Here is a 13885-nt window from a genome sequence, read left to right as displayed (position 1 = left end):
GGGGGAAAAATGGGAGTTCATAACCCACTTAAATCAAATGTATGAAATATGATATGTCAAGAGCTATGTAATGTTTTGAACAACTAATTAAAAAAAGACACATATTTTTGTACAAAGAAAAGTAGGTAAGTAGACAGATAAGTAATCAGAAGGGCATACCCCCCCAAACACAAACACTCAGCAAACACACACGCATACTTGGATGCTTTCGTTTGTAGCAACAATAGAGCAGTGAGAAAGCCTGACTCCTAAGAAGCAATCCCAGAGATGTGGGGTGTTCAGTAATACAATACACCTTGATCCCTTGCCTCTCAGCCTCTCATCCTGAAAAACAAAAATAATAATTCTAAGTACTTTGGCCCCCTACATGAAAAAGTAAAAGAAGGTAAAGTTTCTAAAATGTCAAATAGGAGGTCATCTTAATGATCTGGATAAAGAAAGAATGTTTACCATGAGAGAAAAATTGATAAATTAGATTATATTGAAATAAAAAAATTCTATTCATCAAAAAATACCACATGGAGTACCAAAAAGGCAAACTAGACACAAAAGAAGTCACTGCTGGCTGGGCATGGTGGTGCACACCTGTAATCCCAGCAGCTTGGGAGGCTGAGGCAGGAGGATGGCAAGTTCAAAGCCAGCTTCAGCAATGGTGAGGCACTAAACAACTCAGGGAGACCCTGTCTCTAAATAAAATACAAAAAAGAACTTGGGATGTGGCTCAGTGATTGAATGCCCCTGAGTTCCATCTCAAGTACCAATAAAAAAAAATTGCTGTATTATTTCATGTATATGAACTTTAAAAAAATACATAGAATTAACTGTCATACTGAGGGGTCAAAATTATAAAGTAAAGCAGTGACTTTATGAGGTAAGAGACAGAAGAGGGTAACAACTGAGTAATGTTGGGAGAAGGGTTCCTGTTTCCTGATGTGGGTAGGATTTATGCAGTTTATTTTGTGATAATTTATTAAGCTGAATGCTTTTGCTTGGTGTACTTTTCAGCATGTGTTAGATACTTCACAATATAAAGTGTTAAAGGAAAAAAAAAGCATATGGGCAGGCTGATTAGAGACAACCAAAGAGAACTAACTAGTGCATTGACACCCGTCCACCTTGGGGTGTCTGGTGTGTTCTCACTTCTCTGTTTTTAATCTGAAATGTTCGGTGCATTGATTCAGGATTTCTGACACTGAAGAAGCCATGACTATGAAATTTTCAGTTTAAAACTCAGATAGATGACAGACTCAAGATCCAAAATGGTCTTGACAGATTTGTAATTCTAGCTCCAAACCAAAAAGAGGAAATAATGTATCCATGACATACAAAACATTGGCTGTCAGGGGATTAGGCAGGAAGACCTCAGGCTTCTGCTGCCAAAAAGTGTTTCATCTGTTTCCTGTGGAAATGTCAGAGCTCCATGAGTTGGCCTGGCTTTGGAACACCATTGAATATGTGGACCTTGCATTCAATGAGAATTAAAGACACCCACTTAAGTACAGGAATATATTTGATTTGTATAAATCAGACCTCAGAAAGGATCAGTGATGGACAGATAGATGCAAAACAGTTTTCAAGTGGTAGTTATAGCCTGCAGTTCTTCCTCCTACCTGGCCAAAAGGCATTCAGGGTTTGGGAGGAAAGCAAAGTCTAATGCTACAAAATGATTCTTCAAATAATTCCTTTAATAGCCACTCATTGAAAGCAGTGATACATATGGAATCAAAGCCCAGGAACTTCATTACAGGGAACAAGGAAAGAGATGGTTACTTTGCCACTGGTAATCATGATTGAAGAAAATAAGACCATATAATTAAATGTTTACAGATCTCTCTACATAACTGAAGTCTGGTCATTCTTACTAAATCCTCTTGTCATGTAAAGACCTTGTTAAGTGTAGACACCCAGGTGAAATAGAGACGATACCCAACTATGGAAGGCAAGAATCTGACCCTGCATATGAACAAGATCAGTTAAGCGGCACACCTTCAAGAATTCTGTTCACAGTAAAATCCTTTCTGGCTAAGCTAGGGTCATTCATAAATCAGTTGTAACAGTGTAACACAGGTGAGAAATATCTTAAAAGGATATAATTTGTTTATCTGAATCTCAATTCTGGCAAAACAAGGACTATATCTTGTCTTTTTTTCCTATTGAATTTCCAGAGCCAAATTCAAGCAATACTCAGTAATTACTGATTGAAGGAGTGAAGAGATGTTGGAAGATAGGTAGGAAGGACCAAACAGGTAAAACGTCCTGTATTGGCCACACCTGCAGTATAAGATAGCAGTCCATGTGACTTTCTAAAAAGCAAATGTATCATTAGGTTACAGCAACAGAAGCTTAGAGTCTAGACCATGGAAGAGAAAAAGTTCAATCTACCTCAAGTCAAACCACATCTGCAGCTTTGAGTTCACATGGATGCTAGTTTTACAAAACATATTAAGAAATTCAAGTTTAGCAGTGGTGGCCAGAGGGAGAAGTGATGTAGAAACCAAGTCCTTCGACAGCTGAAGAAAGGAGAGCTCCATGGCTTGGGAAGGAAAGAAAACAAGATGGGCATGTACCAATATAAGAAGAAAAGGGTTGTCATATAGAAGACTGTGTAGACATATTCTCATTGAAGGCTATGGATATGTATCACCTGTTAGACTGTACAAAAATATTGAGACCTCTCCAGACATACCAAATCAGAGCTTCTCAGGGTGGGACCTGTACCTCTGTGCTGGCATAAAGCTCTCAGATGACCCTGATGCAAAGCTAAAGTTGAGAGTCACCAGTGGAGACCTATTTTTTTTTTCCTAAGTGAAAGTCTTAGGACTATTAGGTAGAAATGATAGTGAGGTAGATATAAACTTTTAAAAAAGAAAGCATAAATAGTCTTGTTAACAAAAAATATTTGGGAATAGAATATTTGATCAGCAACAGTTGTTTTAGAAAACCTTTGGAAGTATTCAAAAAGAGACTAAAATAACAACAAAATCTTCTATGGATCTTGTCAAAACAATTCCTGTACATGTGGAAGGTCACTATAGAAATCTGAGCTCCTCTCTGAAGTTACTGGTTTTTGAAGCTGGGGACAGAACCTTCTCATTTATCCTAAGGTCAGATTCCTGGCAATTTTAAGCTTGCAAAATGCAGTTATATAGATCTTCACTGGGTTTTACTGCAAAATTTGACAGTAATGGATAATCAAGCTTATCAAGAATGTGATAAACTTGATTATCTGTTTCTTCTCTAGCCTGCAGCAGATTAGGAGAAAATGAAAAGTGAGGTTGGGAAGGTTATTGGAAAGCACACATAATGACAGTCCCAAGAGAGGGTATAAAGAATAAAAAAAGAGAAAAATACAAAATGCAAATAGAAATCTGTTCCCGCACAGGACACTCATAAATGTTGAAAATAATGTTGCTGAGTCATCTAAAAGTGATTGACTTCTGGTGGGAATCATATTTTTAAGAAGGCAATTTTCACATGATAGAATTTGGGGGAAAAAAGTCACTGTTTGAAAAATTAATTTACACTTCCTTTCTTTTTTCTTTTTCTTTTTTAAATGAAATATAATAACCAAACAGAAAACTATCATATCCAAGTTCATTACATTAAAAGATAAACACATTGCATAACTAGCATCCAGATTAAATGCATTAAAAAGTTATTCCCAGGGGCTGGGGATGTGGCTTAAGCGGTAACGTGCTCGCTTGGCATACGCGGGGCGCTGGGTTCGATCCTCAGTACCACATAAAAATAAAGATGTTGTGTCCACCAAAAACTGAAAGATAAATATTAAAAAAGTCTCTCTCTCTCTCTCTTAAAAAAAAAATTATTCCCAGAAAGCAAAGTCCCCTCCCACTCTCTCCAAACACATCACTCCCAGTCCTTACTAAGGTAGCTGCTGTCCTACTTCGAATAGTGTGGACTTTGTCCTTCACATACCTAGACTCATGCAATATTTACTCTTTTACTATTTTGTGTCTCAATTCTTTTGTTCAATTTTAAGTTTTTACAGTAATGACTCCCAGGATGTGACAGTAACTTGTCACACAAATGATGGCCAAGCAGGGAAAAAGAAGCCATAGCTCTTGACCCTCATCAAGTTTTAGAAACTTTTCCCTCCATAAGAGAGTCTTTAAAACATGTTTTCATCTCAAAAGATTTGTTTCAATTGTATGAATAAACAAAGAAGTGAAGATATAAAAACAGTAAAATTAAACATCTAAGTTAATAATTCATTGCTGTATGTGAAGTAAGTAGCTTGAATGTCAAATTTTATCCATTTACTTTCACATGCACTCCAGATGGAAATAAATCATTGTTTTGAGAAATAATCACTTTAAACTATTTTGATTTTTTCTATTCAATCAAGATATGGAAGGTTAAAGTTAACTCTCTAAAGGTTTGACTCTAATAAATTCTCACTTTTGCACAGACCAGTGTGATGATCAATGTGGCAGTAAAAAGAGCTGAGAAAATAAACAAAAAAAATTAGCAAATTGACTCCAGAGTGTTAAGACCCTAAAAGTGAAGGCCATGTGAGCCACATCCTGGCTGTCACTCATCAGTCAAGCAGCTTTTCATGGTCTTAGCCTGGAAGTTGTTTAGATTTACTTTTGTACCATCATTCCTTCAATATTCAAATACTAATAATATGTATATTTTTGGAGACAAACAAAACTTAGTAACAGAAGTTATCTTTCTAAGGTATAAATTAAAACATATTCATTTACAAACAGAAAAATATTCCCACATAGCATACACTTTTAGGGATTCCTAAAGTTCTTAAAAAGAAAGGTTCAAATTAATAATATTTCAATTTCCTGGTGCTGCTTACTCCTCTTTGGGGAATATTGGTGAATGCGGTGTCCTGCAATGTTCTTTTTTCAGGTTTGTGATTGATCTTTATAATGTATCTTTCTTTTTATCTTTTTATTCAATGCTGCACTTGGCACAAATTCCAAATTTTGTTACTTGTTGACTTAAATTAATTTCAGAGGCATTATATTGCCCAATGAAATACCCAATTAAAACTTATGTCTTAAACCTGATTACACATTTGAATAATAACTTTGGTTACATCTATAAAAATATATAGTTTTTCCCCCAAAAAAAGTTAGAGCCTAAGATGTAATAAAATCTTATACATGTATAAAGTGTAGAAAAGGGTAACTTTGGCAGATAATTAACTAATAGCAGGAAAACAGCCACTCTAGTCATATAAATAAGCAAGTAAAACAGGACACACATAGAAACAATTTAGTTTTCATTCTCAGCTCAGAGTTCTTGTGTGGAAATGATTAAAAGGAAAATTATTTGCTAGTTGAAATTCACCCTACCCTGACACTATTTCTGTGTCATGTTTAAATTCACACTTAAAAGTGCGAGAGGCATATCTAAACATAAACTTGGCAGATGTATATTTTTTATGAATCACTTTAAATCACTTTAAATTCTTCTGCATGAAACAGTCATTTGAAAGACATTTAAGGTAAGATTTTTTCAGGTCTATTTTAAGAAATGGCTGACTTTAGCCAAGGATTTAAAATTGATTTCATTCATTATTTGTCTTTAGAATCTCCATGGTAACCTCGGGATTCCCAAACTTTCTACTGCAACATACAGGGGATCTAAATTATCACAGAGGTTTCACAAACTCCTTAAATCCAGATTGATTTCAATTTGGATAAATGTCAATACTTTATCTTCCAAATGAGGAAACTTAAAAAGAAGTTGAACAACACTTGCTGAGTTACTTAAACAAGTTGACTGAAAGCATAAAGCAAGCTGGAAGCTTGTAATCCCAGCAACTTGGGAGGCTGGAGACAGGAGGATCAAAAGTTAGAGATCAGTCTCAGCAATTTAGCAAGAATGCCTCAAAATGAAAAGGGATAGAGGGATGAAGCTCAGTAGCAAGGAGCTCCTGGGTTCAATCCCTGATATCAAGAAAAAGAGAGAGAAATAGAGAGAGAAGGTGTTAACCAAGGTCTTTTTTTAACCCATGGTCATTTCTCACTTTGGAAAATGGCATGTGACTGAGCAAACAGACCCCTGTCTTGCCACAGCAGGAAGAGTGGCACCAAGGAACAATGCTTAGAAGGTCCTCATCATCAGTCTTGGAAAAGATGCCATTTAATGTTCTGTGCATCTTTCCTGAAGGTTTATCTGAGTGTTGGAATGCCTCTGTGCACGTGTGGACACCACACATCACTTCATTAGAGCTCACTTTCCCCCATCTACACAATGGTGATAGAAACCGCATCAGCCTTCCTCATTTTTTTAAAACAGGCTTCGGAAACCAGCTGTGGATTCCAATGCCCTATCTTAAAAATATAGAGAAAAGAAACTTTCTACTGCAACATTCAGGGGATCTAAATTATCACAAAGGTTTCACAAACTCCTTAAATCCAGATTGATTTCAATCTGGATAAATATTAATACTTTATCTTCCAAACGAGGTAACTTTTTAGAAGATGAATGACGCTGGTTGAGTTACTTAAACAAGTTGATTGAATTTGAAAAGACGGGAAGAGGAAAATGGTCAACTTCCCTTTTCTTAACCAGGTCCCTTTTCACTATTACTTCTGATGTTGGATCATGACTGGAGAGAAGAGAAAGGGGCAGGAAAAACAAAAACTGCAAAGTCCTGGGGGGGTGCGAAAAGTGAACCTCAATCTTCTAAAAGGAAAAAAAAATGGAATTGGAATGTAATTTTCCTAGTTTCTTATCCCTCTGCTTCTGAATTACTGGTGAAAGCACCCAGAGAATTGCCAAGTACGATGTTCATCTCCTCACTTTTACTCAACATGCAGATGGAAAATTGGGGGTGGGATAAAGGAAGGAAAGAACAGAGAAAAGACATTAACAGAATTGAATTCCAGATGGGACAGAATGAAGAAGGCAAATGGCATTCTGGCTCTCCCTGTCTACTATTCATGCTTTTTCCTATGGGAGGAAAAGGAGGTGGCTCCTCCTGAATGCTCCAAGTCAGGGAAGACAATAAAACATCACCACAGTGACAGCCGGGTTATTACTTTCCGGCTTGTGACCAAAATGAGACCCCAGTGTGGCAAAATTAAAATTCACCATCTCATCCATGAAAGGATTTTCTGTACCAGACATTTTGTTAAAGGTTTTTTAAAAATGGCTTAATGTGTTAATATTGAAAATAGATGCATGTAATTGGAGAGTGAGAATAAAATACCATGTGTATTAAATTAATAATGTTTCATTACTCACCCATCACAGAGTCATTATTTTAAATAACCATATTTCATTTCAGTGGACAGAGTGTAAATGAGTATGTATTTTTATGTAAAGTGGACCTGCATCATTATTTATTCATGAGTTTTAAAAGGATCATTATTTTTGACAGACAGCTCCTGTCAAAAGATTTATGCATAAGAGCTCATGTTTCCCCACAATAATCATCAATCAATAAACTTTAGAACTTGGTACTTAAAATTCAGTGTTATAGAGATGCACGTTTTGTTCTAATTAAACACATGTTTGAGTTTGGAAAATAAACTGCAACCTCAGTTCAATTATATATAATCTGAAATATCAATATTGCATGTGCAGGGTGAGTCATGGTTTTAGTTTGGGAATGTGTCTTGTTACATTTTAAATGATTGCTTTGTTTCCACACACCAGGCTCTTTTCTGTATCCCTGTGGGGCAGAAGGGGAAGCTTACAAGATTTGGCTTTTAACACTGTAATTGGTTATCAGTGATGGTGGTTTTCTGAGCAACAGTGCCATCATTCCCTGCTTTCAGCCTGATTTGAAGGGAACTGAGAGGGCATAAAGCAGGCGTTACAGCGGCATAGAAAACCACATAGCTCTCAGTATGACACACGGAAGTCAGTTCAGGAAATGGGAAGAAATGATGTACAGGGGATAAAGTATAATTAAAAAACAGCTCAACTCTGAGATGGAGGACAAGGCTGGTGGAAGACAGTTTTTGAATCCTCAAGAAGGAATAAAAAGACAGTAAGTTACCAGTGTGATGCAAAGAGTCACTGTTCAGAGGAGAATGCATACTGGTGCTATAACCTTAACCCTAGAGGGAAAAACTGAGAGTATTCAGAATCGCTAGGGACCAGCTGTCCCTTCAGGATTTCTATAGACATTACATGAATTGCTTTTTCCAGAGTCCTGGCTTCAGATGGGCTGATAATGCTCAAGATTCTCATCATCTGAAATGTTCTTCTGAATAATCTGAATCCGAATGTCAGAATTAAATATATTTTTCTACTTGGGCAAAGTCTATCTTCATATCTAGATTTCTAGCATTTAGATTATTTATTATTTTGATGTATCCATTGACTCAAACGCTGGATACCTCCTTTCCCTTCCATCAGGATTTGAAACTGGAAAGCTGTACATTTGCCTCTCTGCCACCCACCAGAAGCACAGTACATTGACAGGAGCACCACAGCACAGAACACGGTCAACCTTTGTCTGGGACATATGCAAATCCTATTTCCAGGACCATTTTTTTTTTATCAAGTGACTGAACAACTAGGCTAATGAACAAAGTGTCATACCTTTCCTTGATGGGGAGAGCAGGAGAGAGGGACAGATAAGAGGGAGGAGGGAGAGGGAGAAGAGACAAGTCAGCCCAGGGTGCTGGGCTTACCAGCAGCTGGAGGAGTGAATGGCAGCAGAGGAGGCCTCCTCACACAATCACAGGAATAATGGCACCTCTGTACTTTCCATTAGATTAAAAGTGTAGCTTTCAGACCTGTCAACAGACATTCCCTCTAGGAAATAAATTGTCAGTTTAAGAACATGTTATAGGGCAGATTCATTTGCTTGAGAGTAAGGCTGTCTGGGCAGTTCTGGGATGAGCTGAAAGAAGGAGGAAGAGAAATAGGAAGTGGAACTTCTGTCTATGGAAAAAAAATATGGGGCCATTTTGGAGCAACTTCAGAGGGGAGCAAACTCCAGAAGGTGGAGGGGACCCCCCAACATGGGAGAATCAGACTTCAGAAGAAAAGTCTGCCAGTGAAAAAATACCCTGAGGGAGGACTACCTGAGAGGTCAAGATTTGGATATTTATTGTGATAAACTGACTTTTAAAAGTATGTTTTGGAGGAAATGAGAAAAGGGGCTCTGCCATAAGCCTTTTCTCCACAAGAGAAAATAGCTTCAGAGGAGAGAGTAAGAGAATGGGGGAGGAAGGGGGGAGAGAAATATGACCATGGCAGCACAAGCTTGAGAAATTCATAGAAATTCTGAGAAAGCTTTCTGTGAGACATGGGACTGGAGCTATGATTGGGGATGGCAGACAGAGAAAGCCAATTTTATTTATAGATTTTTTTTCAATTTAAAAAAAAAGTCATTCACACAAATATACTGCAGGAAAAACAACTTATTTTGAGCATTTATCATGATACAAATTTAAACTTGTTTTTTACTTTTGCACTTGGTTATCTGGTATTTTTTTTCACTACAAAATCTGTTATCGGGGGTTTATTTTATTTCATGTTTACTAATAAAGTCTTAGATGGTTACAAATTTCTTTCTGGATTAATTTCCAAAGGGTAGATTACCATTTTAAGAAACTTGAAAGATAGCAGATGTCAAATAGATGTAGAAGGAAAGAAAGATGCCAAGCTGAGATGCACCTAGTAATCTTCAGGTCAAAGGCAAAGAACTACTCCCCCTTCATTAGGAGACAATAATTGCATTTGTGAAAGTGTTTCAAGTCCTGGAGTGATAGGATTTCTGAGGCTTCAGAGGTTATAGATTTCTGTTTGTTAACACAGGAAAAGCTTTTACATCTGCTTTTTAGGTCTGGTATTTGGTTGGTCAGTACATATGTATGTATATAAAACATGAGATATAAATAGGTATAAGCATAGATACTTTAAATAATTTAACTATTTTTATTTATGTAAAATATCTTTGTATATATGCACTTGGTAATAGTCAAGGCATTTCTATAGGTTTTTCTCTGATTTTGGATTGTTTTCCTATTCATTCTCTCTCTCTCTCTCTCTCTCTCTCTCTCTCTCTCTCTCTCTCTCTTTAACATAAATCTTCATCCTTGCCAATTTCACTGGCTTTAAAGTAAAGTGAAAAGAAGACTTGCTCAACAGTGCTGCAACTATCTACCAGTGGTTCCCAATTATCTCCAGGTATATGGTCCAGGATCCCCATGGATGCTTGAAACCATGGATAGTACCCAACTCTATATAGACTATATTTTTCTATACATAAATAAATACCTTATCACATATTGTAATGGTAACTTTTTGCAGCTTGAAGTGCAACAAACTAAAATTAATTTATTTTTCCTTTTTCACATTTTCACAAGCAGATGCATTTTTACCAAATATCTTAGCAACCTCAGCATATGTTTTTTTTTTTCTCTCTCTCTGCCTTTTTTGAGAACTTTTAACTTAATCACTTCACAACTTTGTCTTTGGCACATCCAAATTGCCTGCATCACCATTACTGAGCTTTAGGATCTTTATTAAGTAATATAAGGATCATTTGAACCTAAGTACTATGACACCAGGACAGTGGATCTGATGACCAAAAGGGCTACTAGGTAACTAATGGGTAAGTAATGCATGCAGCAGGTATGTGCTGAACTAAGGGATGATTCATGTCTCCAGCGAGTGGAACAAAGAAAGATAGCATGAGACTTCGTCATAATACTCAGAAGAGCTCACAGTTTAAAACTTAAGAATATTTACACTATTTCTAGAACTTTCCATTTACTATTCTGCCAATGCAGTTCATTGCAGGTGACCGAAACTGTAGAAAGCAAAACTTTGGATTAGGCAGTTTATGTTATGTTTAGGTTTTCTGCCCATTCTTATTATTTATTTTTCTCAAAACTTATTTGAAAGTAATTCTCTTTAATTAAGCTTTTTAAATGAATATAAGGAGCAGATATACAAAACACAAGTGTGAATATAAATTTTAGAACATTTTCCCTAACAGACACACTTTTTTATCTAGTATCTTATTCCCAAAATGGAGTGATGCCAATATCTCAAGAGCCTCTCCTGTACCTCCTTCCTGTTGTTATCCTTCCATCTTCCACAGAAGTGAGCAGTATTCTAACTTGTGTCTCCAGAGATCACCTCTGTTTTTGCCTTTTCTTTAAATGGAATCATGTGGAAGATACACTTCCGTGTCTTGCTTCTTTGACTCCAACTTGTATTTGTGAGATTCACACTGGATTTTTGGTATAAGCCTGTGGTACTCATTTTTATTCCTCTGAACCATTCTATTCTATATAATAATATATAACTAAACCACGTTCTATATAACTAAACCACGTTCCATTCTATCAGCAATAGGCTTTGGGCTGTTTCCTACACACATCCATGTCTGTTGGTGAACACACAGCCTTTGTCTTAGATACGTATTTCATGTGGAATTGTTAGATCACAAGGTATACAATTTTCATCATACTATTTCCAAAGTGATTATATTAATCTGTACACCCAGTGAGTAAAGGGCTAGCTACTCTGCATCCACCATCATTAGCACTAGGTCCTGTCAGTCATCTGTATTTCAGCCATTCAGGTATTCCTGCAATGGCATGCCATTGTGGTTCAAATTCATGTTTCCCTGATAATGAAGGAGATTGAGTGACTTTTCAAGTTAGTAATTTTTTCCTTTTTTGTTAAATGTCTGACCGAGTCATCAATTTATAGTTAGTTTTTCATTCTTTCTTATTGATTCATAGATTATGTATAGTGTCTGAGTGGCCAACCTGGATTGGAATTCTTTAAAGCAACTAATATAGGTTTTAATAGAATCAGAACCACCTGGATTTTGTATTCACATTTCAGTAGTTTTCTTTGTCCTTAATAGTTTTAACAATTTTGGTAACAACGAATAAATCCATAGGACTAGGAGTAAATATTCAGTTCACCTATTAGGAATAAAAGTTTAGGCATATTCAGTGGCTACAGGAGATGAGCATGCTTCAGGTCCAAAAGAGAAAAGAAGAGTTTCCTACACCAGAATGGTACCTGGACCTACCCACTTTTGTTCCTAATTTGTTTTATTATCTTGTTTATATTTATTGCAATCTTGACCTCTTTCTTTTCTTTCTTTCTTTCTTTCTTTTTTTTCTTGTTTGCTTTGGTTAAGCTTTTAATTGAGGCATAATTTACATGCAATAAAATGCACAGATTTTAGAGTACAAGACAGTTTTGAAAATTCATACACCCTTGTAACTACTAACTCAATAAGAAAGAGAACATTTCTAGCACCAAAGACAACTCCTCTGTGTGTCCTCCAATTCAATACCCCCACAGATACTCACTGTTTTTATTTCTACCAACACAATTTAGTTTTTCATAATCATCAACTTGGCTAAGCATAATTATGTGTGCATCATGCTCTGTTTTTATACTCACATTTACTCAGTCTTGGCAAAATCAACTAAGACCTTCATTACTCCCCTACACTCCTTCACAAATTACCCCGCTTGCTTTGGGTTCTGCTACTGTTCTGCTGTCTTGAAAACTCCTAAAAGATTCTGTGCCATTACGGAGTAAGAAGTGAAACACTTTATAATGGTCATTATAATATTCCACTTAAAGCTCCTTCCAGACTCCAGTGGTCAGAATCTTTGCATTCAACTCAGAAACATTTAGTTTTAAGGATTGTTAATATTTTTCTTTCCCTCCTTCCCTCCCTCCCTCTCCCCAAAACCTCCACTTGCCTTTTCTTTTCTTCTCTTTCCTTCATTATATTTTTTTTTGCAAATGGTAAACTACAGAATTTCTTATATAAGTTAAGTAATGGAGTCTTAATATCATTAGAAGAGAGTAAAAATGTGACTGTGCTAACAAACCATTTGGAAGACATAAAAAAACCATATTAGTTACCAGTCACCAAGCATTAACTAAAAAATCAATAATACAATATGAAATAGTGAAAGTTTAAGGTGACTCCAATAGCACAAAAAGATTTAGGCATCAATGTTCCAAAATGTATGGAATACAAATACACAACCCAAGCATGTACAAAGTGATATATTTAGGTATAGTAATAAAATATCAGAGCTTCTTTATTTACTTATTTATATCTCATCCTTTCATAATTCATTTCTGTAAGTGCATGTTTTAAAATGTTAAAACATAATGTTATAAAAAGATCTCTTCTATAAATAAGTATAAATAAATGAGAATATTCAGGGATCCTGGGCCCCTATATTCAGAAGAGTTTGGAATGCACATCTGGTGGACCCAGATGTGTACTCAATGCCTTATCACAACGCTCATTTGTCTGTACAGATGAGTAATGAGGTTCTTTCATGGATGCTATTTACTCCCTAACCGATTTCTCTCTCCCTGGTCAGTTTTGAAGTAAATATACCTTAAGTGTTTGATACACTGTGTTTTTGCCTTATCTGAGGGCAGAGGGGCCATGGATGTAATTTGAAAAGGCATTGAATCTTACATCTATCTCTACTCTACACTTTAAGATTTGGGGGCCTTCTTTTTGTAATTAAAAGTGCCTGTAAAATTATCACTAATGTTTTTAAATTGCTTATAAAATTGTCACTACCTTTTTTTTTAAACACATGCCATGCAGTTTTACCATTAGCTCTTGGAAACCTCTCTGTGGCATGTACTAGTTCCAGCTCAGTTCCCTGATAAAGAAAAGGAGGTGGTATCATGCTTTGGATCTTACAAGTTCCCAAAGGCTCATATTCTAAAGGCTTGGTCCTCAGCTTGTGATGATATTGGAAGGTGGTGGAACTTTTAGGTGGGGTCTGGTGGGAGGAAGTTAGGTCATGGCTGTGTGTCCTTCAAGAGGATGTTGGGAGCCAACCACTTCTTTCAGTTCTCTCTTTACTTCTTGGCCTCCCCATGAAATAAGCAGCTTTGCCCCATCACATGCTCCCACCAT

The sequence above is a fragment of the Marmota monax genome, unplaced genomic scaffold (genome assembly GCF_021218885.2).
Source record: "Marmota monax isolate L192 unplaced genomic scaffold, Marmota_monax_Labrador192_F-V1.1 WCK01_AAM20220418_F8-fsc00048, whole genome shotgun sequence".
Lineage (NCBI taxonomy): Eukaryota > Metazoa > Chordata > Mammalia > Rodentia > Sciuridae > Marmota > Marmota monax.
Note: the sequence above shows the minus strand (reverse complement) of the source record.